This window comes from Gorilla gorilla, chromosome Y, assembly GCF_029281585.2.
Source record: "Gorilla gorilla gorilla isolate KB3781 chromosome Y, NHGRI_mGorGor1-v2.1_pri, whole genome shotgun sequence".
Lineage (NCBI taxonomy): Eukaryota > Metazoa > Chordata > Mammalia > Primates > Hominidae > Gorilla > Gorilla gorilla.
Window position 1 is genome coordinate 20,491,683 of NC_073248.2, and position 25,971 is coordinate 20,517,653.

Sequence of the window (25,971 nt, forward strand, 5' to 3'; positions counted from 1 at the left end):
GACTTTCCTAAGGCAAAGCCTGTGCATGTGTCTCACTCTCCTGCAATGCCTCGCTATGATGCTATTAGAAAGAAGCTTGCCCTCAGTAATGCATGCACATGCAAAAGTTCTATTCTCATTCAACTGTTCTTATTAACATGAGACTCTGGTCTCAGCTGTGAGGAATTTCACAAAGAGAACTGAAAAAAATGAAAAACAGAAATAAGTAGAAATGAGTAAAGAGATAACAGTAAGTCAAGTGCTGGTAGTAGATACCAAGGGGCTGATGAGGAAAGAGTGCAAATGGCAACGAGGAAGGTTCAGAACTATTGTGAGGAACCAGTTAACCGGCGACACACACACACTTTCTTTGAGCTTGAAAGCAACTGAAGAAGAAAGCATCTAAGCTTCAGTATCCTTCTGACAAAGTAGGAAGGGGCAAAGATGTATCCACAGTGAAGACACAATAATAAAATCATACCACTCACCATTTATTGAGTGTTTTCTTATGTCTCCGGCACTGCAGTGCAACCCATCTCATTTCATCATTTTCATCATGGCTCACTAGGCATTATTTTCCCCATTACAAATGAGGGAACTGAGGCCCAAGGAAATTAAGGTAACATGTTCAAGATCAAACAGCTGACTTCAAAACGGGGATCCAAAAGAACAGTTCTCTGATTCTGAAGGCAACGTTCTCTTTGCTAAACCACCCTGCTCCTCCTGTGTATGCATATATCTTGTCTATGAAGGAATCCATAAAACTACTGAACTGGTGTTAACATTGGGGTAACAAATAGAAAAGAAAATTCTAAGATAAACCTGGAGACTTCTATGTCACCACCACACCATTCCCATTTGGGACACGAGGCTCTCCCAAGCCATGAGGCCCCTATGAAGCAAGTCAATTTTGCTGATGATCCAGATGGTATTATCAAAATGGATAGGGAGCTTTTCTTCTATGATGACACATTTTTCTGTGGCTTTTTCTCTAACATAATAATTACTTAATATTCGATAAATTAGGATCATTACATTTTCACAAGCCTCAGAAGCTTTACACACAGAAAAATATTCATGGGTTTAAAATGTCTCTAAGCCATCTGGGTTTGCCTCAGTTGCAATTTCAGATGGGCCACCAGAATAGTTAACTTTTTTATAGAAGCTTCATAACGTAGCCTCTGGGCCTTCAGCCATGCAGAATGCTCAACCTCAAAAGATTCAGAATAGGAAAGGAAATTACTGTAAAACAAATCACAGCTTGCTTCACAAGGAAAAGATTTTTTTTAATCCTGTTTGTACTCTTTTAGTCAAGAAGATTTATGCCAGTAAACAACAGGGTCCCTATGTTAAAAAGGACAAACAGAACACAAACAAGGTGTGTTTCACAGATTCCATCATCTTTTTCAGTCATACCCAAAAATTCTAGGGCATGCGGGCAGAAGACACAGTGAATGTTCATACTCCTCAGGGTGAGAATCAAGAGATAACAGTGGATACAATCAGGCATTCCAAAAATTTTACGTTTAGGTGTGTTTGCTTTCTTCTCCATGTTATTACTATTATGAATATAAGATCATATTATCACTAGAGAATTTTCTCAGATGACAAAGAATACCTTTATTATATTTGGGGGAGTAATGTTTGATGTTAAAATCAGTCTGATTTACACAGGTGTGACTTCGGTCAAGTTTGCATATTGAGGAAGTGTTCTGGTATCACACTGGAACTGGCAAGGAGCAACACTCACTGCATCTTGCAGTTCTTTGCAGAGCTGGCCTGTGGTTTTTGAACTCCTCATGCTCAGCTATGATGGCATTTCCTGCTTTCTGCAGTTCTTTCTGAAATACCATAATTTCACAAGCCAGCTGATCTAGACCTAAGAAGGTCAAAAGAAATCCTGTTCATTATCTACCTTATATTTTCTTATTTCATTTAACAAAAACATTTAAAGGGGTTTTACATTGTTCTTCCTTTTCTTGGTGCTCATGCAATAAATACAACATTAATTTTACTTAATGAGCTCAGAGTAATCCTGACACTCAAATTTCAGAACAAAAGAATTTGGTATATTTTAATGCAAACGTTATTACTCTAGGAATCCTACTCCAAGTAAAAGACCCCTTTCAAATCCTCCAATTAACCTAAAAGGCTGTTTCTCTCCTCAGAAGGAGCTCTCTATCTGGTCTACCTGTTGATGATGTCCCCAAGATCCAATATAATCTGTGCATGTGTCAGCAGCCGTTGGGATCCAGGCAGAAAGCAGGTGACTCCCACAGTCGAAGTCAACTAAGAGTCCTTTAATAAAGGGTGACTTATGCAGCATGCCCACAAATGATGGTGAAGTTCCCTGAGATAGCAACAGGACCACTCTATTAGTACTCCTTGTGCCTGGAGAATCAGAGGAAAGAGAAATTCTCAGCACTGGAGACGGAGATGTGGTGCAGAGCCCTGGGAAGAGGTCATCACAGGCACTATGACCTCGCTTGGCTGTGAGGTACAAATGTCCAGTCTTGGGCCAGCCTATGTGGAGGAGGCTGGTGTCCTCACTGGTCAAACCCAGTCAGCAAGCAGAGGGCAAGGGATGCCTTGGTACCACCTAGAGGCATGTTTGCAGAGTTTAATCCAAGTATCTTAATTTTATAAATCTTTCTAATATAACCCTCCCCTTACAAGTACAAAGAATAGTTTTATGATACTAACTTAATATAAATTACTGAAACATGCAAATCGGGAAAAAAGATATATGGTTTAGGAGATGCAAGTTTTCATTTCTGCTCTTTCAAGTAGTGAATAATCACGCATCTCTAATCTTTTCATTTAGCCTAAGGTTTTATATTGCTATTGGCAAGACTGGGCTTTGACACAGTCTAATTCAACCTGAAATTTAAAAGGGAATATTTACTATTGAATAATGACTTTACAGTGCTGCACAACTAAAATCTGGCACGCTTCTTTAGGCATAGTGTCACAATTTAATTAAAGTCACTAAAGAGATGCCTGAATCTTGGCACTAAGGCCCTAACTACACTAACAAAAATTATCTTCTGCCCTGGAGTTGAGGCACAGAAACCTTATAGGCCATTTCCCATGAAGCAGGTCCTTCTAAGATTATCACCCCATTTTCCAGAGACAACATATAACCCAACAACAATCACACATTATAGCAATATGTATTTTTTAAATATGGAAAAAGTAAGGTAAAAATGGCCAGCCATGGTGGCCAATGCCTGTAATCCCAATGATTTCAGAGTCTGAAGTCGGAGAATTGGCTGAGCTGAGGAGTTCCAGATGAGCCTGGGCAGCATGGCAAAGTGCCATATCGACTAAAAAGAGTCATGCACGGTGGCTCATGCCTGTAATTCCTGCTGAGGCATGCGGATCACTTGAGATCAGAAATTTGAGAGCATCCTGGACAACATGGTGAAATCCCACCTCAACTAAAAATACAAACATTAGGTGGACATGGTTCCAGGCACCTGTGACTTCAGCTACTTGGGAGGTTGAATCAGGAGAATCACTTGGAACCAAAAGGCAAATTTTGCAGTGAGCTGAGACCATGCCATTACCCTCCAGCCTGGGTGACACAATGAGATTTCATCTCCGGGGCCGGGGGTACTAGGGGGGCTGGAATACAAAAATTACCTGGTGTGGTGACACAAGATTGTAATCCAAGCTACTTGGGAGAATGAGATACAAGAATCACTTGAAGCCAGGATGTGGAGGTTGCAGTGAGCTGAGATCATGTCGGTGCACTCTAGCCTGGGTGACAGAATAACACTCTACCTTGTAAGAGAGAAAATAATAAAATCTGAACATGTGAAGTGCCTCCGTTTTCTTAATATACTGTATCTCATATTTGAGCATGAAAGCCTACAAAGTTCTCACGTAAGTCAAAGTTGCAAAAATAAATTTTATATACAAAATACGTTGTAAGTACCTAAAGTTCAAGCTTCCAACAGCAAGCCCATGAATGAAGAGAAAAGAAAAGAAGCAATGGCACGTTTTAATCCGTTTTAGTCTGTAAGACAAAAATGTAATGACAGAATTTTTACCTGCTGCTGGTGGAAAATAGTAGTGATTGCTACCTGCTATGAACTAGGCATGTCAGCTAACCCACTAAATTCCCTCAACAACCCTATAATGTGGAAAACTTCCTAGAGTTTACAGCTCAGGAGCCTGCAGTTACAGAACCTGCCCAAAGCACACAAGCAATTAGATACACAGACAGGTTTGAAGCAGGACTTCAGGACCCAAAGCACTATCTCCATTTTTGTATGTGGCATTAATTGAAAATAAATATTACTAAATTTACTTTAGCAATCATCCTCTTAGCCATACAAATAGAAACCCAAACATCTCTAGGGAATGACTTAGGATAAATTATTTATCACTGAAATATCATATATTGCTTAAAATCTATTTCAAAAAAACAATAATTGATTCTTCCTTTCACCTGCAATTAGTCGATTATTACTAACGATGTAGTCATCCTTTATTTCAAGTTGTCACCTGAGAATCAGAATGCGTTTCTCAGTTATCTTTCTAGAAAGCGCATTATCAATGCAGGAGCCTATGTATGGCACAGGTGTACTTGAGATCACTTAACCCGACATTGTGTAAACTTCAAAGTGCCTCAGTACTAAAGCCATGGATAAAAAGTCCATCAAAACCCCACCCCGATCCTATAAAGCTCAAACACACAAAATGAATGGTCATGTTGTCACAAGGTAACTGAAATAATCACATTTCAGTTGGTCTCAACCGACGCAAAGAGCAAAGAAGAAAATTAAATTTACACAGCATACAATAGGCTCAATCAGAAATGATAATTAGACAGTCATTTCCAATCCTCCTGTACTATCAGCCCACCCACAACCAATGTAAGAATTGTTGTGCCAAGGGACTAAGAACGGTCCTGAGAGGCAAATGCCGAGAGCATTATATCCGAATTAGCAATACCCAAAGGCACATTTTTGCAGTTTCACTTCTCTTTCCCAGATGTTACAAGCTGCCCTTTTGATTCCAAAAGGATAAAGAAACACTCCTGTTGGGAACAGCCTCCAAACTCTAACACTTACCAAAATCATATGAAGATTCCTAAAGCCAGACAGACACCATGCAGTCCGTGGTGGCTGTCACAATGGTACCAAATAGTTCACTAGCTCCATAACTACGTAAAATTAACACACATACATTTATTTATTTATTTCTAAATATTTGGTAACTAGAGCAACTTCCATGTTAGTTGTTCTAGTATAGGACTCGACATAGAAGATGTGGGTAAAATACATCATTTAAAAATCGATTTTAACAATATTAACTTTAAATGTAAATGGACTAAATGCTCCAATTAAAAGACACAGACTGGCAAATTGGACAAAGAGTCAAGAACCATCAGTGTGCTCTATTCAGGAAACCCTTCTCACGTGTAGAGACACACATAGGCTCAAAACAAAAGGATGGAGGAAGATCTACCAAGCAAATGGAAAACAAAAAAAGGCAGGGGTTGCAATCCTAGTCTCTGATAAAAAGCTGCTGTATTTTTTAAAAATAGAATTTGTTTAAAGAACAACCTCAAGAAACCTGTGCACCTACTATGTAATAAAATATCAATGTCAAATAATGAGGGAGGCAATAAAAACAGGCCAAATAAATGCCCAAAAATCCTGAGTTGAGTCACATCCTTGTGGCACATTTACCACAAATATTAACTGCGTATTTTTTATGTCCCAGATCCTTTTCCACCTATGGAAACATTAACACATGGGCACAATGTCTTAGCCCTGTGATATTATCCACTGGTACACAAAACTTAGAGTTTTGTACACCAGAAAAGCCAAAGAAACCGTAGTTGCCCTTATTTTCCTTTCCCTATATCACATTTGCCTCACATAGTTAATTTTAGCTCTTTTCTTTTCATTCCTGCTTTGCAGAATCGTGAAGGAATAAAAGACACATGCTCACTGACAAACACTGTGACCACTAATGTAATTTCTATATTGTTAGATATCCCCATCTGTGTGGCAGTATGAGTAGGGTAGAGAAAAAAAAAGTCAATGAAAGTGATTATAATCCCAATTTTACAGCTTTATCAACTGGGCAAGCTGAGCAAGTAACAAGGTGACCTGAAAATTAAAGCAAATCGCAGCCCTCAATAAATGTTAGAGAAGCCATGAGTAAGAAAAGCAGAGGATTTGCTTCTCTGCATCTTACCTTTTAAAAGCTACCTTAACTCAACTGCAGGAAAGCTATTGGCTATTGATGAAAATATGTAGTTTTTTCAAACACTGAAGTTTGCATAGGATGTGAAACATAGACTACTTCCTCAGTTTTCATTATGTTTACACTAACTTAATTTAAACATATTAAGGCTTCAAAAGTGTCAAAAAATTACATTAGCCATTCATTTCTAAGATTTTGGTCATAGGTCTCCTCAAGACACTTTATATTCTGCTATTGCCTCCTAAGTGCCTCAGTCATGGTGTTATGTTTTTCTTCCTGAAGCTTCTGGGTTCTGAAAATAGCAAAGGTACAAAAAGTAAATAAACTACAATAGCTGAGGTAACACATTAAGAAAAAAAAATTGAGTGTTTTTGATTCGACAGACTAAAGCTGCTACATGACTATTACTACTGGGAAGCAGAAGAAAAGAGCTAGAAGTCCTCAGTGTGTGAACTAATGTACTTACAGTACACTGAAACTGGCAGAGCCATGGGACGGTGGTATCTGACTGAGGGGGGTTGTGAGTGTCTCAAGAGCAAAGTGATTTCTCATAGAAGACAATTAAAACTTAAACAATAGTTGCAGGTGAGTAATGGTCAAAGTCAATAGTGGGATGAAAGAAGGATCCTATTAGTTACAAAGTGAGAAACGTGGATTTACGTACTTCATTTTTTATAATGCTGTTTCTAACTGTGGGCTTTAATTTATTATCCCATAGATATTTAAGGTAGAATATTCATTTTTTGTCATTTATTAATCTATCAGAGGTAGCCAAGTGTGGTTGCCAGAACCTATAATCCCAGCTTTTCAGGAGGCTGAGGCAGGGGGGTCACTTGAGCTCAAGAGTTGGAGATGAGCCTGGACAACATAGCAAGGCCCTGTCTCTTAAAACAAAACGGACAAACAAACAAACAAACAACAAAAACCTAGAAAACAAAAACCGTTGTTTAAATATGGGAAACATACCCAAAGAGAGGGCAAAAGATGAAAGAATCAATATGGGTGCCCAAATACTTAAGAACAGAATGGTCTTCGTAGTGAGACTTCAGATCAACCATAGCACCAATTCCCAAGCCTGGGAGGTGGGTTCACAGGTGCTGAGATCCAGCCATTCTGAGAAGTGCTACAAAGCACTGACTAGTCTAAGGAAAGTTAAAGGCTCTAGGTAATAGCTTCCTCTGCTGGTAATCTGGAAAGCCATGGAGAGGTAAAAAAGTACACTTGCTTTGTATATATCCTGAGAGAGAGGAAATTGGAGTAGAGAAAATTGAGGTAGGGAAGTGGTAAACTCTCTCTGCCAAAATGTTGTTCCTTATTTTTTTTGCTCTCTCTTCATTAACTTACCCTTTCATTATTGCCAAAAGAAGAGTAAGGTAAGGAGAGGTTGGAATCAAATAAATCAAATCTGTAGAAGTGAGAAAGCAACATGAAAGAAGATGGAGGCACATTCTTTAATGAACTAAGATTCCTGGAGTATCTATGGTTGTCAATTAACAAAACATACCCGGTGGAAAATAAGGCCTATTGCACAAGCTAAAGACAGATGAGCTAGCTGTCAATCCCAGGTAAGAGCTGAAGAATGAAATATTTGTGAGCACGTAGAAAAAGCGAATAACAAAAGATAAATATTTTCACCCAGTGAAAAAAGTAAAGTCAGACTACCATACTTTCTCTGTTGAGCACAGATCTGGTAAAAGCTGCAGGTGTAAAAATATGGAACTCAGTTACTGTACATAAACACACAGAACTACCAGACCTGAGGGACTGAAGTTAACTGCAAAATGTATGATCTGTTCAAGTATTAATAGCCTCTCCAAATTTTCTGTCTGGTCTTATTGTAAGCTGGTGGTAGCATCTCAATCTCTTTTTCAACTTAATGTTTAATATTTCAAAAGCAAAATGTTAGTGTTTGTTCCTCTTAATTTGTACTTCATAATTCTAGGTGATATCACCTTTATAAACAAGAACTCTACTTGGCAATAAACATTAGCACATTTTGACATATATATAGGAATTTTTTTACTCTCATAATTCTGAATTTCGAAAATAGACAGGCATACTTACAATTCAAAAGCTTCAACCCTCTGCTTCAGCACTGCTTCTCTTCCTCCTAGCAAATCCATGGTTCTTACTTAAAATTGCCTTTGGCCATACATTTTTTTTTAATTTCAATCTACATAGAAAATCGTTAATGTTTAGCAAGAAAACTGATGAAAGCCAAACTGATGTAAATGAATATAGTTTCCTAAATTCCACAAAGCAACAATTCCACCTTCAAGAGAGTCCAACTTGGCTAGTTACTGTGGCCCAAAACTGTAATCTTAGCACTTTGGGAGGCCAACGGGGTCAGATCACCTGAGGTCACGAGTTTGAGGCCAGCCTGACTAACATTGTAAAAGCACATCTCTAACAAGATGCAAAAATTAGCCAGGGATCGTGGCAGGCACATGTAGATTCTGCTGCTCAGGAGGCTGAATCAGGAGAATCACCTGAACCTGGGAGGCAAAGGTTATGGTGAGCAGATAATTACCACTGCACTCCAGCATCAGTGACAGAGTGAGACTCACTCTCAAAAAAAAAAAAAAAAAAAAAAAATTCCAGCTGTGAGTTTGAATCTTTTCAACCTGTTGGAAAGCAAAGTTTCAAACTTATTCAACTAGATATTCTAGCTGCATACAAATTGACTCTCCTAAATGCTGTTAAACTACATTTTCATGTGTTCTTAACATCACTTAGGTAATATATGTTACTTAGTGCTTTAACATCCCTCAGTGCTTTCTCTAAAAAAACTTTCTTTTTGATGGGGTCCTGCCCTATTTCACAGGCTGCCATGCACTGGTGTGGTCTGGACTCACTGCGGTCCTTGCCTCCTGGTTTCAAGGGATCCTCCTACCTCAGCCTCCCAAGTAGCTGGGACTACAAGCACATACCGGCAAGTCCGGCTAATTTTTTGTATTTTTTATAGAGATGGGGTTTTTTCATGCTGCCCAGACTGCTCTTGAACCTCTGGGTTCCAATGATATGCCCACCTCAGCCTCTCAAAGTGCTGGGACTGCAGACATAAGCCACCACACCCATTAAGCAAAATTTGATAAGGTCTTCAGGAAGAACCATTGAACAAAATGTGCATTCTACAATAAAACTCCAAAAGAATATAGTCCCACAGTTTTTAGTGGTGGTGCTGTCTGAATGTTTCAGTTCATGGGTCATTCTGACTCGCAGTTAGTAAGTTCATATGAACTCCTAAATGAATGGGCCATCCTTCCATTTATGTTTTCACAGAGCAACAATTTACTAACTACATAACAAATATAAAGCAGCATACTCAGAACTGGATATGCAAAGGTAGACAGATACAGTCCCCATCTCTAAAGACCTCACAATTTAGTCAGGGAGAAACAATCACAATAAGATATGATAATTTCATAACCGAGGTAAATAAAGACTGCATGCAGGAACGAGACCTAAGAGATTCACTCAGTGGGAGTCAGGGAAGATATCACCAGGGTGGCAGTCCAGCTGTGTCTTGAAAGACAGTGTGGTTTTATCAGGAAGAGAAAAAGATTGACATTCAAGGTGAGGAAACACAAGCAAGGAAGTTTTCATGAGGATGACAATCATCCTCAAAGCTTTCAGATACTTGCAGTTAAATAAACAGGAATCTAGTCAACACCTATCTTGAAGATGAAGTTATTAGTCTAAACACAATCCAAACATCTCAAAGATCTGTGCTTGTGACATTCATTCTTATAGATGGAGCAAGCCCAATTCCCAGGAATGCTATACAAAATTGCAGAGGGTGTGCCCTTAGCATTAAACAACTAGGTCTCATTGAGAAGGCCCAAGCAAGACTTGGCGCTAGGGTGAAGCCTTGCTACTTTTAGCATCTGGCAGCAGCAGTTGTCAATGTAGGCCAAACATAATGCTGTAAATCCAGTGTGGTCTAAGACATACCCTTAGAAACAGAATATGATTTCTTAAAATACAGATTCGATCCTACTTTCTGACATATAGACTCCCTGCCACTCTTCATGCTCACCTTCTCTTGCCCAGTTACTTCCCGGATGACCAGATCAAACGGCCACATGGATGACCTTTGCAGTCCTGGTGACTGCTTTACCTCAGAGACCTTGAACTTTGCTCATTTCCATGCATGGCTCCATCCAATGGGTGCACAGTGCATTTGGTTTCCAGTTTCCACCTGAAACCTAATCCTGCAATTCTGTACTCTTGGACAATTGTTATAATTCCACCTGCCAGTCTCTCCAGATCTAGTCCTTGATCCCTGTGACTGCTACTTAACCCTCACATTACCCCTGGGTTAGCTGCCACTTGTCCTCTCCTCTGCTTCCTTTCACTATGCAAGATAATTCCAGAATCTTAATGGCAGTTAAATAGGCTGCCATTCTCACATCAAATAAGTTAGGCTCTGCAAAGTTCCAGCCTTAAACTTCTCCATCTTTCCACCCTCATTGAAAGGTGCTGAAGAGAAAGATGCTTACAATTCCTCCCCAGACCTACCAAAACACAAAAATAAAAATAAACTCACCTACAAGCACATGGTTTGGTCTCACTTAATTTCAGGCTCCCCCAACTACTGCTGGGCCCTCAATACAGGTGAGCAATCCTCTGTGCTTTAAAGAGCTGTTCTTCTGTTACACACATGAGCTACTCTGCACCTCTGAGCTGCTCCTAAAACCCATGATCTAATCCTCTAATCTGTCTGAGAAGATGGAGGTTATTTAGGGTGTGTTTCTCATAATCCCAACTTGACTGTTCCCCTTTGACATTCATCCTTTTCCACTTGTCCCAGAAGGAGCAAGTCTGTGCATACATTTCAAGGCCCACCCTTCTTTTTCTTCGCATTCTTGATCCCAGTTTCTAATGCTACTCTGGGGACTTGTTACCTCAGTTGTATCATCTCCTTCCTGGATCTTGAGCCAACCTACTAATAGCTACAGGAAGTAGTTGCACAGTAAACAATTTGTATATACCACCTCTTTGAATTCTCTCAAGGATACTCTTTTCCCAAAAAATGACGACTTCAGACTCTGATTGGCAAGCCTTCTCAAAATCCTTCCAGTACACGCTTAATTTCTTCTCATCCTGTTTTTTTTTTTTTTGCTTTTGTTTTAATTTTTGCTATCTCAGCATCTTTACAAAACTTTAACTGCAAATTGATCACAAAAAATTAAAAGTTTTAACTATTATGCTATAAGAAGAGTAAAAAATACTCTCTCCACATCTAGGCTCAACATGAAGGCTCTGTCCAAATATATTACACTTATTTCATCTCCAGTTTTATGTCACTCACTGTATTTGTAGTACTCACTCAAAAGGCATAAACAAATGTCAACAGAAATAAAAATAATATGCACAACAGTAGAGTATCCCATTCTTTATTAAAATTTAAAATTTCTAGATTTTTTTGATATACCAAAGTTTAAGACTTTAGAAGACTCTTTGGGAAACAAGCCCCACAACAACCAGCAGATACCCCCAGTCTGGCGGAGACAAAGGAGTTAGAAAGAGACAGAATAAGTGTTTAAAAGGCAGGTCCAAGGGACTGGAGCATTGGAGGCTTGCTCATGGCTCAGAGTTCTTGGGCTCCACCCAATTTGTTGGTTTACAAGCTCTTTGATCTTTTGACAGATGGGAGTGGGAGGAAGGGATGAGGAAAAGCGTTAATCAGTGAAGGAGAACTCATCATTCAATAAGATGTATAGCCGTGGCAGTTTATGTGAATTTCCTTGAGGAAAGGCGTGTGTCTAAACTACTTAAGATCTTTAACTTATTGGGACTGAAACAGGTGGGAGTGGGTTTCAGGAGGAGCCAAGATGTTTGATCATACCCCACTGCTTCAAGGGAGTGTTATCTCCCTGAGCAACCTGTGGAATGCCGCTGAGTGATTATGCTCTCAGGGCTTAAGACAAAGGCAATAAGAAGACTTTTCTCCTCAGAGGCTGCCCACTGCTCTCCATGGGTGTCTCACACAGGGGAGATCAACTCAACTGGCACCCCAGAAACTCTCTTTCCCACATTTCCCCCTTTTTTGTCTTTTTTTATTTTATGTGTTTATTAATAACCACCATTGCTATATCACGGCCCATTCACAGTATCTGGCTTCTCTCTCAAGGTGCCATCTGCATCTGTCGACTAAAAACAAACAGCATACATAGACACAAACCAGAGTAAAATTTGCAATTGTTGATCCATCTATGGTTTTAATCCACTTTAAAGGAATGGTATTAGAAAGGCCATCAGTGGCTCCAGCAAGAATATCAGTTCCAGGCAACAGCATGAGATGAGCCTGAGATGCCTCAAAAACTTGTTTTTTTCGTTTAGCAACATCTAGTGTTAAATTATGTTCTTTTCCTTCTGGTGACATCTAGTCATCTCCCAGCGAAGTTCAGTGGCATTATAAGAGCTAGGAGTAATACAAAAATCAGAAGTATTCCAATCACATTGAATTTGAATTCTATGCTCCCAGCTCATAATCCAATCTCCCATCTAAATTACTGTTTGACGGAGATCATTAATTTGATTTGTGAATTTTTTATCTATTTGGCTTCAGGAGTTCCAAAGCTTAGAAGAAATTTTCTGCCAACTATCCACAAAGCCCGCAGTTTGAATAGAAGAGTGCAAAGGAACATCAGCAGCAGCAGCAGCAGTAGCTGTGACAGCAATAAGGCCCGTGATCACAGGTATTAAAGTAAATATGAATCTCTTTGATCTATTAAGTATTCCTTTTAGTACTTCAGTGATAATATGTATGGAGGGAGAGACCTCCCAAGGTCTACTTCGGTAAACAGGTATCCAAACTCCTTCTCAGGCCCCAACCGGTAAAAATGCTGTTATCTTTTTTAAAGGTAGAATTAATGCAGGTAAAAAGATGACAGTTAAGACATGATATGGTTTGAGAGTCAGGTAGGATATTAGTTTTTCCCACTACCAACATAAAAGGAGTTTTAACAAAACTGTGCAATGGGACCATCCAATTACAGATAACGGCTACAACAAATCAAAGCATTGTTTTTTTACTATGGGTCTCGGTTTTACATTCTCCATTCCAAATCCAAACTGGGGTTTGAGCGATCATTAATTTCCACAATTCTGGATGTTCTGGACTTATAAATGGATTAATCATTTTTGGGCTTGGAGGAGCCATACCATTCTCCTCCCACTCTATAGGGTAATTTGTTTCAATTCTTCTGTATAATTTTGGTGCATTATCTGGGTAGTCATTTGCAAAAGGAGTCCCTCTACAATCATTGCGCTGTCCAGCAAATTTACTGCAAAGTGTCTCCTAGAGACCAAATCAATGATGATTTTATAGGAATTATTTACAGTAATTTGCAATACAATCTTTCCAGGTTAGAACCTCTACCTTTTCAGATCACTTAGTGGTCTGCCTAGGGCAGGGCTTCTTATGAGGTTTAAATTCATCAATCTGGCAATGTGTCATAACATAGCCATGCTCAAGGAATTTAGTAGTGTCCAAAGATTAAAATGTTCCCCTGCTGACTGCATGAATAGAGGTTTTTGATCCCTTATGTTTAGGGACATAAACCATCCAAATTTGTTTATCATTATTTAAACATCCTGCTGCTGGCCCCAGACAGATGGGAGGAAAGTGATAACCAATGGAAACATTCATTAATATTCCCGACTCCTCTGGATGAGTAGCACCTTTGTTATCTGTTGGTCCAGGCATCAAGGGGCTATCATTAACATAAACCTCCACTGGGGGGGGGGGCGGGTCTCACCATGTAACTGGCCCAATCAGTGGTGGGAAAGGAAGGCAGGCCCAATAAGTGTAATTTTGATCTGCCTCTCCCTTAATAAGTCTTACTGCTGCCTGACATTCTGTATTAGCATTTTCATAAGCAAGCAACTGAGCGATCACTTTCCTGGCATGAGAATCTGAAATAGTCTTTTGAGCCGCGTCTTGCAAATGGGCGATAAAATCTGGATAAGGTTCCTTTGGAACCTGTTGAACTGAGCTAAAAGAATGATAAGTAGCAGGAGGGTCGTGAATTTTTTCCCAGGCTCTTAGGCATATAGTTCTGAGCTGATCAACAGCCTCATCACCCATTACCATTTATTGATTTACAGTACCCCATGCCTGTCCGATTCTAAGCAATTGATCAGATGTGATACTAATAGCAGGCTGGGCTTGAGCATTTCTGCATGACTGATTTGTTGCTTCATCCATCCACCCAGTTTAAATTGGAGAAATTCAGAGGGGGACAGGGTGGATCGGGCTAATGACTCCCAATCCATAGGTATTAAATGCCAGTTATAAGACACAGATTGTAAGAAGAAATGAACACAAGGAGAATTTGGCCCATATTGTCCAATTGCTTGCTTTAAGTCCTTTAATACTTCAAAAGGAAATGGCTCCCGGCATGCTTCAGCATGTTCTCCAGGCTCCTCAGCTGGCAAAATAATTACTGGAAACTGCCAAGCATCCAAATCCCCCATTTCTCATGCCTGGTGAATAGATGCCTGGATTGTCTTTGTGCCATAATTTGTATTTTCGCTGGCTCATGGCGTTCCTTTACCATAATTAACATGTGGACAAGCCTGGATCATTTCCCTCACCATAATTGGCTGTTGGGCGAGCCTGAAGCTTCCTTTCACCAAAGTTAATGGTGCGGCATGTGACAATGTGAGCGGCAAGCCAAGTCGCAGCCTTCCGTATCAAAAATTCATAAGGCTGAGGCAGGGGTGGCTGTTTCAGACGTTCCCCTAAAGGCGTGGTAGGTGGCACTCTTTCTGCAGTAGGTGGAACTGTTTCTTTCATAAGTTTTTGGGGGTTAGCATATATATCTTCCCAGTTCTCCCTCTTTTTTCAAACTAGACTGTGATGGTTCACTTTGCTGACTATCAGACTCCTGATTATTAAACTTTTCTGTTATCCCGAAACTCCTCCTCCTCACTGGCAGTGCAGAAAGGCTCCAGTGCAGTTTTAATTGCTGACCACACAGACAAAGAGGAAAAGGGAATATCATGGCCTTCTTGTTGTGCTGGCTTTAAGTCTGATCCAACCTTCTCCCAGTCTTTTACATTCATGGTTCCATATTCTGGGAACCAATGAGAAAACTTCTCTATGAGATGGAACAAAGATGTGAGATTTGGGGTACTCACAATTACCCCTTGCAGCACAGTAACTGCCACACCAGGCTTAAGTAATTAGCAAACCTATTTTCTGCCTGTCCCGTATTTTCCCGAGGTTACCCTGGAATTTCCCGAGTGCCCTACTTACCCATTGAGCTTGAAGTGAAAACATACTGGGGCGTCCTTAGTCATGCTTCACTTTCCACTCTCTGGTGTTTATTCACCGGGTTATTTGTAGAGATTATGTGGAGCACTGCGTTCTGCACCAGAGGCTGGGGAAACCACCCCACACCAACCAGCAGGTACCCTTAGTTTGGCTGAGGCAAAGGAATTAGAAAGAGACAGAGTGAGTGTTTAAAAGGTGGGTCCAGGGGACTGGAGCCTCGGAGGCTTGCTCACGGCCCAGAGTTCTCAGGCTCCGTCCAATTTATCGGCTTACAAGCTCTTTGTTCTTAGGTCAGACGGGAGCGGGAGGAAGGGATGAGGAAAAGGATTAACTAGTGAAGGAGAACACATGAATCATTCAATAAGATGAATAGCAGGGGCGGTTTCTGTGAATTTCCTTGAGCAAAGGCGTTTGTCTAAACTACTTAAGATATTTAATGTAATGGGACTGAAACAGATAAGAGCAGGTTTCAGGAGGAGCCAAGATGTTTGATTATACTCCACTGCTTCCAGGGAGTGTTATGTCCCTGAGCAACCTGTGGAATGCTGCTGAGTGTTTATGCTCTCTGGGCATAAAGACATGAAGGCAATAAGGAGACTTTTCTCCTCAGAGGACGCCCATGGCTCCCCATGGGTGTCTCACACAGGGGAGACCAACTCAACTGGCATCCCAAAAAGTGTCTTTCTCACAGAAGACAAACAAAAATGTCACTTTTGTTAACAGTAACATGGTAAAGCTTACGTTTTGACACATTTCTGCCTGAACTTGCTCTTTCATTTCTCTCCCATATTCATTTCTCTTTATCTCAAAAGACTCACACTTGATATGCTGAGGGTAACAATCTGCAAACTGATCATCAATAAGCTGAAGTTTCTCAGCTATTATAAAATGACATGTCAAATGACATAGAAGCATGGTCAGGTGTGTAAGAGGCCAGGCCCCTTTTTCCAAAGTAAAGAGTATGCTTAGGGGAAAGCATGGCTGTCTGCAACTTACTTTGAAATACACAAAAAAGAAAGATGGATGTATGGATAAACACATAAAAGTAATGAGGGATATATAATGCTAATGTAATAGTGGAATTAAGGTGAGAGGTTTATAAGTCTTTGCCAGAATCGATTCAACTTTTCTATATGTTTGAAAATGTTCCTCATAAAATGTTGGAGGAAATAGAAATCCAAGAGTACCGTTTAAGTCAGAAAATAGTGGAGTCTCTTCCTGCGCACTATGTGCTGAGGAAGAGAGCTCTTTATTGGACTTTAAAGTTGACTTCAGATTCTAAACAATAACTTTAAGAGAATCAAAATCATGTACTTCAATGCCTCTACTTTGCAGGTAAAGAACAAATGCCGATATAGCTGACAAAAGTGATTACATAACCGCATAGCCAGGACTAAAATGAGACCTACTGACTCTTTCTTCCATTAGTCGAGTGGGCCTGAAAGCAACTATGGATCAAAGTCAACCACACAGCAGAGTGCAAATATGGACCCAGTGTGCAATCTCGACCATGTGTAATACACACCAAAAAAGTATGCCCAGAGGGAAAAAGCCTGGCAGAAGTAGACGATAACATTGATAGTGTTTGTCCCTGGTAGGCATCACTTTAGATATGTTTTTCCATCTAGTTTTCTGTATTTTTCAAATGTTGTCCAATACAGGACTTTCTAGCCACATGGGGCCATTGACACCGGAACGGTGACCAGTCTGAACTGAGATGTGCCTTAAATCCTTAAATGTAAAAAACACACGAGATTTCAAAACTCAGTGCAAAAAAAAAAAAAAAAAGAAAAAAGAAACCGGAAAAAAGAAAAACAAAGTGAAATATCTCATTCGTATTTTTTATGTTGAACACATGTTTGAATTTATCTTCTACCATGTTACGGTTACTATTTAAGAATAAGGAAGGCCAAAACATCCATTAAGTACATGAGTTTAAACAGCTGTCTCCCATCTCTAATGAGCACAAAACTGAAGGTCAGGATGGTATTGTCGAACGGCTATGTAGTACAAAAAGCTCCAGATCATGGTTGGGAGAATTTGGACTTCACTAGCTGCTCTGAGGCAGGTTGAATGTTTTCAATTTGCTCTCCCTCTGAGCACCTCAATTTCCTCAACTATAAAATGAAGTGATGAGCCAATGACTTCTCTACTTCTCTGCAAAACAAATAGCCTATAATCTTCAACCTTGGTGGCTGCAAAGTTAAGACAAGACATGAGGAAGGACCTCCCAGTTAAGGGAGGTAAAACTAAACAAACAAGGAAGATTATGGGCCTTTGAATCCCTGCATGCTTTGGCCAGTGTAGCCCTGGCATGCATGAGGCCAGGAAATGACACTGGAGAGCACTTCCTGGGCCCCCAGGATGATTCCAGAAAAAATAAATTCACTTGTTGCCTGCAGGTTGCATCCCTCTAGTTCAAGAAGGAACCACACAATTTGGTAAATCAGGTAACTTCCTTCATTCAAAATGAAAACAACACAACTGAAATTAAGAAAGAAGACTATAATTACCTAGAGAATCTCTGATAAACATCGAAGTTGTCTCTGTTTCCATGTTACAGTTCTTTTCAGCTTGATGATATTCTGCCAATTCTTGTAATAAATGCATACAAAAGCCTAAAAAACACAATGCATTCAGTTTTTCTTTCAGAGCTTTCAGCCACTGCTCAGTCACTGTTTACACAATCTTAGTCTTATGACAATATCATTTTATACATCATATATCTTTATTTTTGTAGGGACAGAGTCTTGCTCTGTTACAAAGGCTGGAGTGCAGCAGTGTAATCACGGCTCGCTAAAGCCTCGAACCCTTGGGCTCAAGCAATCCTCAATTTCCAGTCTCCCAAGTAGCTGGGATTAGAGGCACCTATCACTACCCACCATGTGAAGCTAATTTTAATTTTTGTAGAGACAGGGTCTTCCTATGTTGCCGACGCTGGTCTCAAACTCATGATCTCAAGTGATCCTACTGCCTGAGCCTCACAAAGTGCTGGGATCACAAGCATGAGCCACTGTGCCCAGTCATAGCTTCTAAGAATAAATCTGAAGAAAGGCCTTTCCAAGCATGCTACAAAACGTGACAGGAATAATGATCAATATTCATCAATTTAACAACATAAAAATTGAAATTTTACATGTGGTATAAAATAAAAAATACACTGCAATAATATGGAGTCATAAGTGTTACAGGAGTTATTAAGAAGTCATTTTAAGCAGATAGAGAAAACCAGGGGTACTTGGAATGGTTTTGTCTCATTTAAAGCAGCTCCAGGAAAGTTTCTTGTCTAGCAGGAAACCACTGGCTCTTAGAGCCTGGCCCGCAAACTGTGACACAAATGCCCGCCATTAGAAACTGACTCCACCCAAACATGGCTTCCCGCCCTCTTCTCCTTGACCTTGCCCCCACATGCGCCTGGCCACATGGCCACCTTTACATATCCCCACGTATGCAGAACATCGTGGCACCCCACATCTGCATATTAAAATTCTAGGGCGGGAGGGCCAGTTTTTAGGGGCTATGTGAGTGACATCCCTGGTCAAACCAATCCCCTGAACCTATGCAAATCAGGCACCACCTCCTCCAGCCTCCTCAGGTAACTGGCTGGCTTCTGCCTCAATTGGGGTTTCCTCTCTCGGCTTTGGAGCCCCTTCTTCCCTCTCTCTTTGTACTGGAAGCTTCTCCCTTCTTTCTTCTTCCGTCTTTCTTTCCTATTAAACTCTCTGCTCCTTAAAACCACCGCACGTGTGTCCGTGTGGTTCTACCCAATTAGCAGGATACAAAAGCCCTATTGTTTCTCCACTCATCAGAGCTGAATCATTTTGGTGTATTGGCTGGGAATCCAAGGTACAGTCTCCGTCAGAGTGGTGAGTATGCAAGCAAGCTTAAAACCCGTTCTATCATTCTGAGGTGCTCTTAGCCTCTATATTAAAAATAAATCCAATAAATCAATGGGAATCCATCAGCCTAGAATGTATGCTTAGCATCGACTGCCATAATAAAAACATGGATGTGAGGCTTGCTGGGGAGAACATGGAGAACAGCACATTACACGTGGGTATTCAGTTTCTGGCCAGTGTAGCCCTGACATGATTCAGAGGCCTATGGTCTGTATGCAGCTCAACAGCCCATTCAGGGTGTTTGCAGAGAATCCTTAACTATCCTTTTGCAAAACTCTTCTTCTCCATCTCCAGCCTCTTACTCCTTCTCTGCACGAAATGGGCGGGGATTGTTACAGTCAGTCTAGGAACAGAGCTTTCCGCCTTTTCCTCTGTGGTGAGGTTACTTGCTACCACTTCTCTGGTGAGTGCATAACATTTCTAAGCCAACACCTCCACCTATTGAAAATGGAAATCCTCTAAGAAGCACACTTCTTTCCTCTTTTTTTCAGTACACGTCCAAAGCTTTCTTTTATACTTTTACAAATCAGGCTCTAGGCCTCTTCTGGGATGGGCAGTTTCTGCCTTTAGCAATTAGGAGTAAGGTGTTTTCTGTAGCCAAATTTCAGTCTCTATAGAGTCCCACTGGCAGGAAAATCATCCACCACTTGGTTCCTATGTTCCTTTAAAGCATCTATTCTCTCTCCTGTTAAGACAATACTTAATTAGTAAGAGGACTTTAAGTCCAGAAGTTAATGGGAACCATTTCACTATGGATAAATGCTTTAGTACTGGCCATAACAGCAGAATATAGAGTTTTATCTAGCAGACACTCCCCTTACAGGGGTCTTGCCTAATTGCATGGTTTTTCCTGAAATCTATTTTTTAAGAAAGGCATACAGACAACACAAGCCTAACAAATAAAAGGGAAATAAAGGACAGAGTGGTAAGACTGCTTGTGGAAGACATAACTAAGACCTAAAACTTTAGTTTCTCTGGGGCTATGGCTTAAAGTTTCATGACTGCCGTCATTGGTGTCACATTTAAATGGGTGCTGAAATTCAGGAGCAAAGAAAAAAATAGTTACAGAACGCCCCCTACTGTACTATTCTCCATTCTGGTTAACATACTGAAAGGAAAGAGACTAAACAAGTGCCTTTATTCTTACCTCTTTTCTAGATTGGTAACAGATCATCTTTAACATCCACTGCCTTGTAAAAAAAATATATATATCTACATATATATATATATATATATATATACACACACATACCCACATATATGTATATTTATATACCTATACATATATGTATATTTCTATATATCAGCATATATATATTTATAGAGAGAGAGAGAGAGGAGAGAGAGAGAGAGAGAGAGAGAGTGTGTGTGTGTGTGTGTATGGGGTGTGAGACAGAGTCTCACTCTGTCACCCAGGCTGGAGTGCATTGGTGAATTCTCAGCTCACTGGAAACTCTGACTCTTGGGGTCAAGCGATTCTTGTGCCTCAGCCTCATGAGAAGCTGGATCTACTGGCATGCACCACCACACCTGGCTAGTTTTAGTATTTTTAGTAGAGACGCGGTTTCACCATTTGGTCAATCTAGTCTCAAACTCCTGACCTCATAATCTGCTGGCCACAGCCTCCCAAAGTGATGGGATTACAGGCATGAATCACCGCACCTGGCTGAGAGTATTTTAAAGCACTGGCACTCCTTCAACCCTGAAGCTTTGAAGAAAAACTTTCTTATTTACTTTTGCACAATGCCGTGGCCTTCTTACCACACCTTTGTAAGTGTTGCAAAATAATCCAGCCCATTTAGCAATCATGTCAGGTAGGCCGAAAGACAAAAATTCCCCAAAATTAAAGAAGCAAGTTTCAGGGGAACCATGTGAGGATTCCCTTTTTTGGGACCCCTTCAAATTCTCTTCTCATTGGAGGAACTTTGGAAAGTAAAGGGAGGGTTATGCCAACTTTCTGATGGTCCTGATAGGCACATAGAAGCTTTCCAAAATTTAACTTATGTATTTGATCTCTTATGAAGGAATGTTTTTCTGCTCCTAAGCTAAACCCTAACTTTGGTGAAAACAGACAGCTCTGCAAGCAAAAGAAAACTGTGGAGATGAGCAATGTATCTTCTATAGGAGGCTAAAAGGGAAAAGAGAAAGTAGGGTAGGCAAGGAAATAGGGGAAATACCATTCCCAATAGGGAAAGGGGCAATACCTCTTGAAAACCCTAATCGGAACTCCTTTCTCTAGTGTTTTTCCTTTTTTGGTGATTTAAAATGGCTTCTCTCTCTTTTGTAACGTTCGTCCAACCTGGGAAAAGTTAAGTTTCCATACCTTAAAATGCTTGGCTTAGAGTTCAGCTAGAAGAAAGGAAACTTAGAAGCCCGAAATGCTGGGAACAGGGTAAAAATTTCTTACCAGTTGGGCTTTTGGCTTCTCTCTCCCTGTACAAAGTAGCAAAAAAGGAAATAAGGATTATTGTTTATATTCGATGTAAATTTATAAATAAAAAAAGATTTGTGAGGTCGGCCTTAAGTTGTAGACAATTTGTGTGTGTTGCATGTCCTTCTGTTTAGTTCTGTCAACAAAGGGGTGTCTTAACTCAGGGTGAAGCCCCAGGAACCCGGAAGCCTGCTGTTCAAGCCAAACCAACTGAATGGACAGTAAAAAACTGGGCTACAATCCCACATCTTGTTCCATGTCCTTGGGAACATAACCTGTAACCATGTGGCAATACTTTGTTTTAGTCTCTGCCATTTTACAAAGGTGGCTTTCTTCTTCCACTAAGTCAGTTCATGGGTGAGGGCCACAAAATCTGATAAGCCAGTTATTCAATCTGGGTGGTCCCAGCTGATCCATCAAGGGCAGGGTTTACAAAATATCTTAAGCACTGATCTTGAGAGCAGTTTAGGGAACGTTAAAACCACGTGGCCTCTGGCTCCCTGACACCTGGGCCATGGTCCCTAAGCTTGTGGCTAGCTTGCTGTTCTGGTTTCTAGGCAAGAGGAAAGTATATCTTGGGAAGCAGCTGTTATCATCTTTGTTTTAGACTGTAGACTGTAAACCAGGCTCCTCCTAAAGTTGGTTCAGCCTAAGCCCAGCGATTAGCAAAGACAGCTTGGGGGCCGGAAATGAAATAGATTTGTTCCGGTCAATTCTCTTTCACTGTCTCTGTCACAATTTTGCAAAGAAAGATTCAAAAGCTGACTATTATTCCTCTGAAAATACCTTGGACACTCGCAGTTAAGTCATAACCTAGGTTGGTTTTATCTATGAGGTTACATTTTGTAAAGTTCAAAATTCTTAACTGCTTGGCATGGCTAAAGTCAAGTAAAAAAAGAAATTTTTAAAGAATATTCTTTGAAAGTGTTCAGCTTAATTAAAATTAGATATTCGAGTTATTGACATATTTTTTAAAATGTCTGGGGAAAATAAGGCTCTTTTCTTCTCAGTTGACTGAATTATTTTTCTCCATTTTTTGTCTTACCATATGGGGAAAACACATGCATGCACACAAAACAAAACAAAACACCCATGTTTTCCTCATGAAACCCCCAAAATTGAAAGCAGATAGTTTCCTCTCAAAACTAAAGGCTTTGTATTCTTGTGTATTGTGTTATTCACCCTTGTGGGTCTTGCTGGTATCAAGTTACTTTGCCCTGTGAAGGAGCTTTGGTGTGTAATAACTAGGTAGAAAAGGCACTGTATGAAATGGCTTATAGTAGTTATAAATCAGAGAAGCATGCTCTTGTCTACCTAAAACATAGAGAAACACCCTCAACCCCCCCCCCCCCACCACCACTAAGGAAAAGAGTTCCAAGGGGGTGGGCTAATTGCCTTCAGCTGTGTCTGCTTATTAGACACTAAAAATGCATGCTAATGACCCTGTTTCTCCAAGGGTGCAACCGGAAGCCAATAATCCTATTAAGAAACTGCCACATAAAAAATATCTGAATGTCCTGTTTGTGGTGTGCATATAGCTATAAAAACAAGCTCTAATTAATTGTCTTAAAGAAAAGTAAGCACTTAAATATGTTTTAGTTCATGTGAGTTTAAGAAATATAGTCTTAAGTATTACTTGTAAAATGCAAGTGTCATCAAAATGAAAATAGGTCGTCTAAATCATACAATTTAGACACCAGGTTTGCTAAATGTTCCAAGGTTGTTTCTTGCCTGCTTTGCAGGTTGGTAAAACCTTGGATACATGGAGATAGATGCTGAAAACTCACACTTTATCTGCACTTCTGTCTGGGTTCAAGAATCCACACCTTGTATTATAAGTAAAGTTGCTTATTATCCAGGGTTTCCACCCAAAATGAAAGTTGCTAAATGTCAACAGTGGACACTAACTAAATTCAAAAGGTTATTCTATGCTCTTTTTTTTTTATAACTTGAGCGTTGAAATAGAAGCACACGAAAGAGTTCTTAAGAAACTAACCTGCCCTTTAGTAAAAGGGTTTCAAAATGTTTGTAAATATTTCACCTCATGGTCAACTTGGTTGAGATTAAATGAAATGATCTATAAGGTTTCATTTAAACAAATTGGGGTTAACATTAACCAAGTAACGCAAGGGTAAAATTTGGCTTTGAACAGGATGTCAGAGCCAAAAGACGTGTCATGTCAAAGTAAAAACGAATAAAAATGGTTTTTGCCTTTTGAGCCATCATTTTGGCAAAACAAGTAATTTATGGCAATCTGAATTTCTATTTCATAAAATCGAGTGTTCTAAACCTGTCACATTTAACAGGCATCACAAAAGCATAATTCAAGTTTCAAAATTGTCCTTCCTAATGCCTCGTTTTCTGGGTGGTTTAGACGGGCTTCCAAAACATTCAGAAAAGACATATACACGACATTTTTAGTCACATGGGATTGCCAAAATGATGTCCAATTTTCTTTGAGTTATGTTTGGTGAATAATACTTAATAGATGTTCCAAAATTGTGTGGGATTTCTAAAATTCTAATGTCTAAGTATATGCTGTCAATCATAATTAAGGGTAAAGTTATTGTGAACCACGGAGACAAATAAACTTGTCAGTCATGTTTTTAACTGTAACTATCCTGGAAATTTTTTCATTTGCAGACAACAGTTGTCTGCTTTGTTCCTTCTGAAAAGATGGTTTATAATTATGCGATATTAAGGATTTTAATAGGTGTTCTGTAATGCAGGTTTTTAATAGCTTTAATGATTGTAACATTGGGATACAGAAGAACGTACGGAACTCAAGAAGATCTGACATGTTCACAAATATCAGGTGAAAGAAGAGTTAACTAACTGGACTGCACTCAGAAAGTTAAAGCAGCCTTTTTAACTTTTGTTTGGAATATTGCTGATCCTTGTTTTGTCTTTCAGAGTCAAGAAAACTTATTTTTAACTATTTATGGCCTTGATAAATTGAGTAAGTATTCTCCTGTGAACAAAATTGGGAGCATGTTTGTTTTAAACTGCCAGTACTCTTAACTTATGGCAAGATAGTTGTTTGCATCAGTGCAATAAGAATCCATTGACTTTCTCAACAGCATACAATTGGAAAAACGGATTACTTGACAAAGGCTTTGACTGAAAGAATGTGTTTCTTTTTAAGGAATCAAGCTTGGCAGGCAGAGGCAATAAAACCCCTTCAGGAAAACTGGTCCCACACCTTGCCTACCCTGTCCCTGCACAGTGTTCCTGACCTGTGGTCAGTAAAGAATGGCACTTTCCACAAGGTCTGGGAGCTCCAACTTTATCTGGGACCTCAAGAAGGGAGGATCACCCAACTTACCAGCTTACAGGCATTTGAGAATAGAAACCATGGCTTGACTCAGCTTTAAGGGTTTTATCTGAAATTCTTTCCACAACAGAGTCTCATCAAAGCTAATCCCATAGGCCTATAAAAAAAACCATTCTTGCTGAACTTAATGCAAGTAATCTGTGCAAATATAAGATGAAAGTTTCTATTACAAAAAAACACACACGGTTCTATAATTTCTTTTCTTTTTTTTTAACCAAAAATGAGGACTGAAGAGAGAAATTGTGCTCCAAAGTTTGTCACACATTTGTCATTAAATCCTAGTCCCCTTAATAGTTTTTAAGCTTTTTGTCTACCTTTTAGACTAACCGTGCTCATTCCTGTGAATCAAGTGGAAATCTCCTGCAGCTTGGGGAAAAGAAAAAGGATAGGTAATGTAAATATCTGGATCAATATGCTAGTTCTGGGAAACTATCCTGCAAATTCTGACAGGTAATCAAACTGAGTAGGGTGCCCATAACTCAGAGGTTTCTTTGTTTGGGAAAATAAAACAAAGAAACTTCCTAGACACCCAAAGGGAAATTCTGTATCTTAGACTAACACCTCTACTCAAGCAGTGGGAAATCTACCAGTACTGAAAGATCAAATCAAAATTATTGACAGGCTCAGAAAAAATACAGTCTTCAGCCCCTGGTAACTACAATCCCTCTTTAGTGAACTCCAGTATTCTTTATAAAATTGGTTAATCCCTGTGTTAAGCCCTCTCTTGCTTATATGTCTTGTGCTAATATTTGAATTTTGTATACTCAAAACCATAACTCAAATGGTTTTTTTTTTCTTGTGTAGAAGCCATCAAACC

General features: G+C 39.8%; 2 pseudogenes; one reads left to right on the forward strand and one right to left on the reverse strand.

Moving 5' to 3' along the window:
- LOC129530224 (centriole and centriolar satellite protein OFD1-like) overlaps nucleotides 1-18,100 on the reverse strand; it is a 31,950-nt pseudogene extending 13,850 nt beyond the window's left edge.
- LOC134757947 (centriole and centriolar satellite protein OFD1-like) overlaps nucleotides 1-25,971 on the forward strand; it is a 318,779-nt pseudogene that overhangs the window by 228,417 nt on the left and 64,391 nt on the right.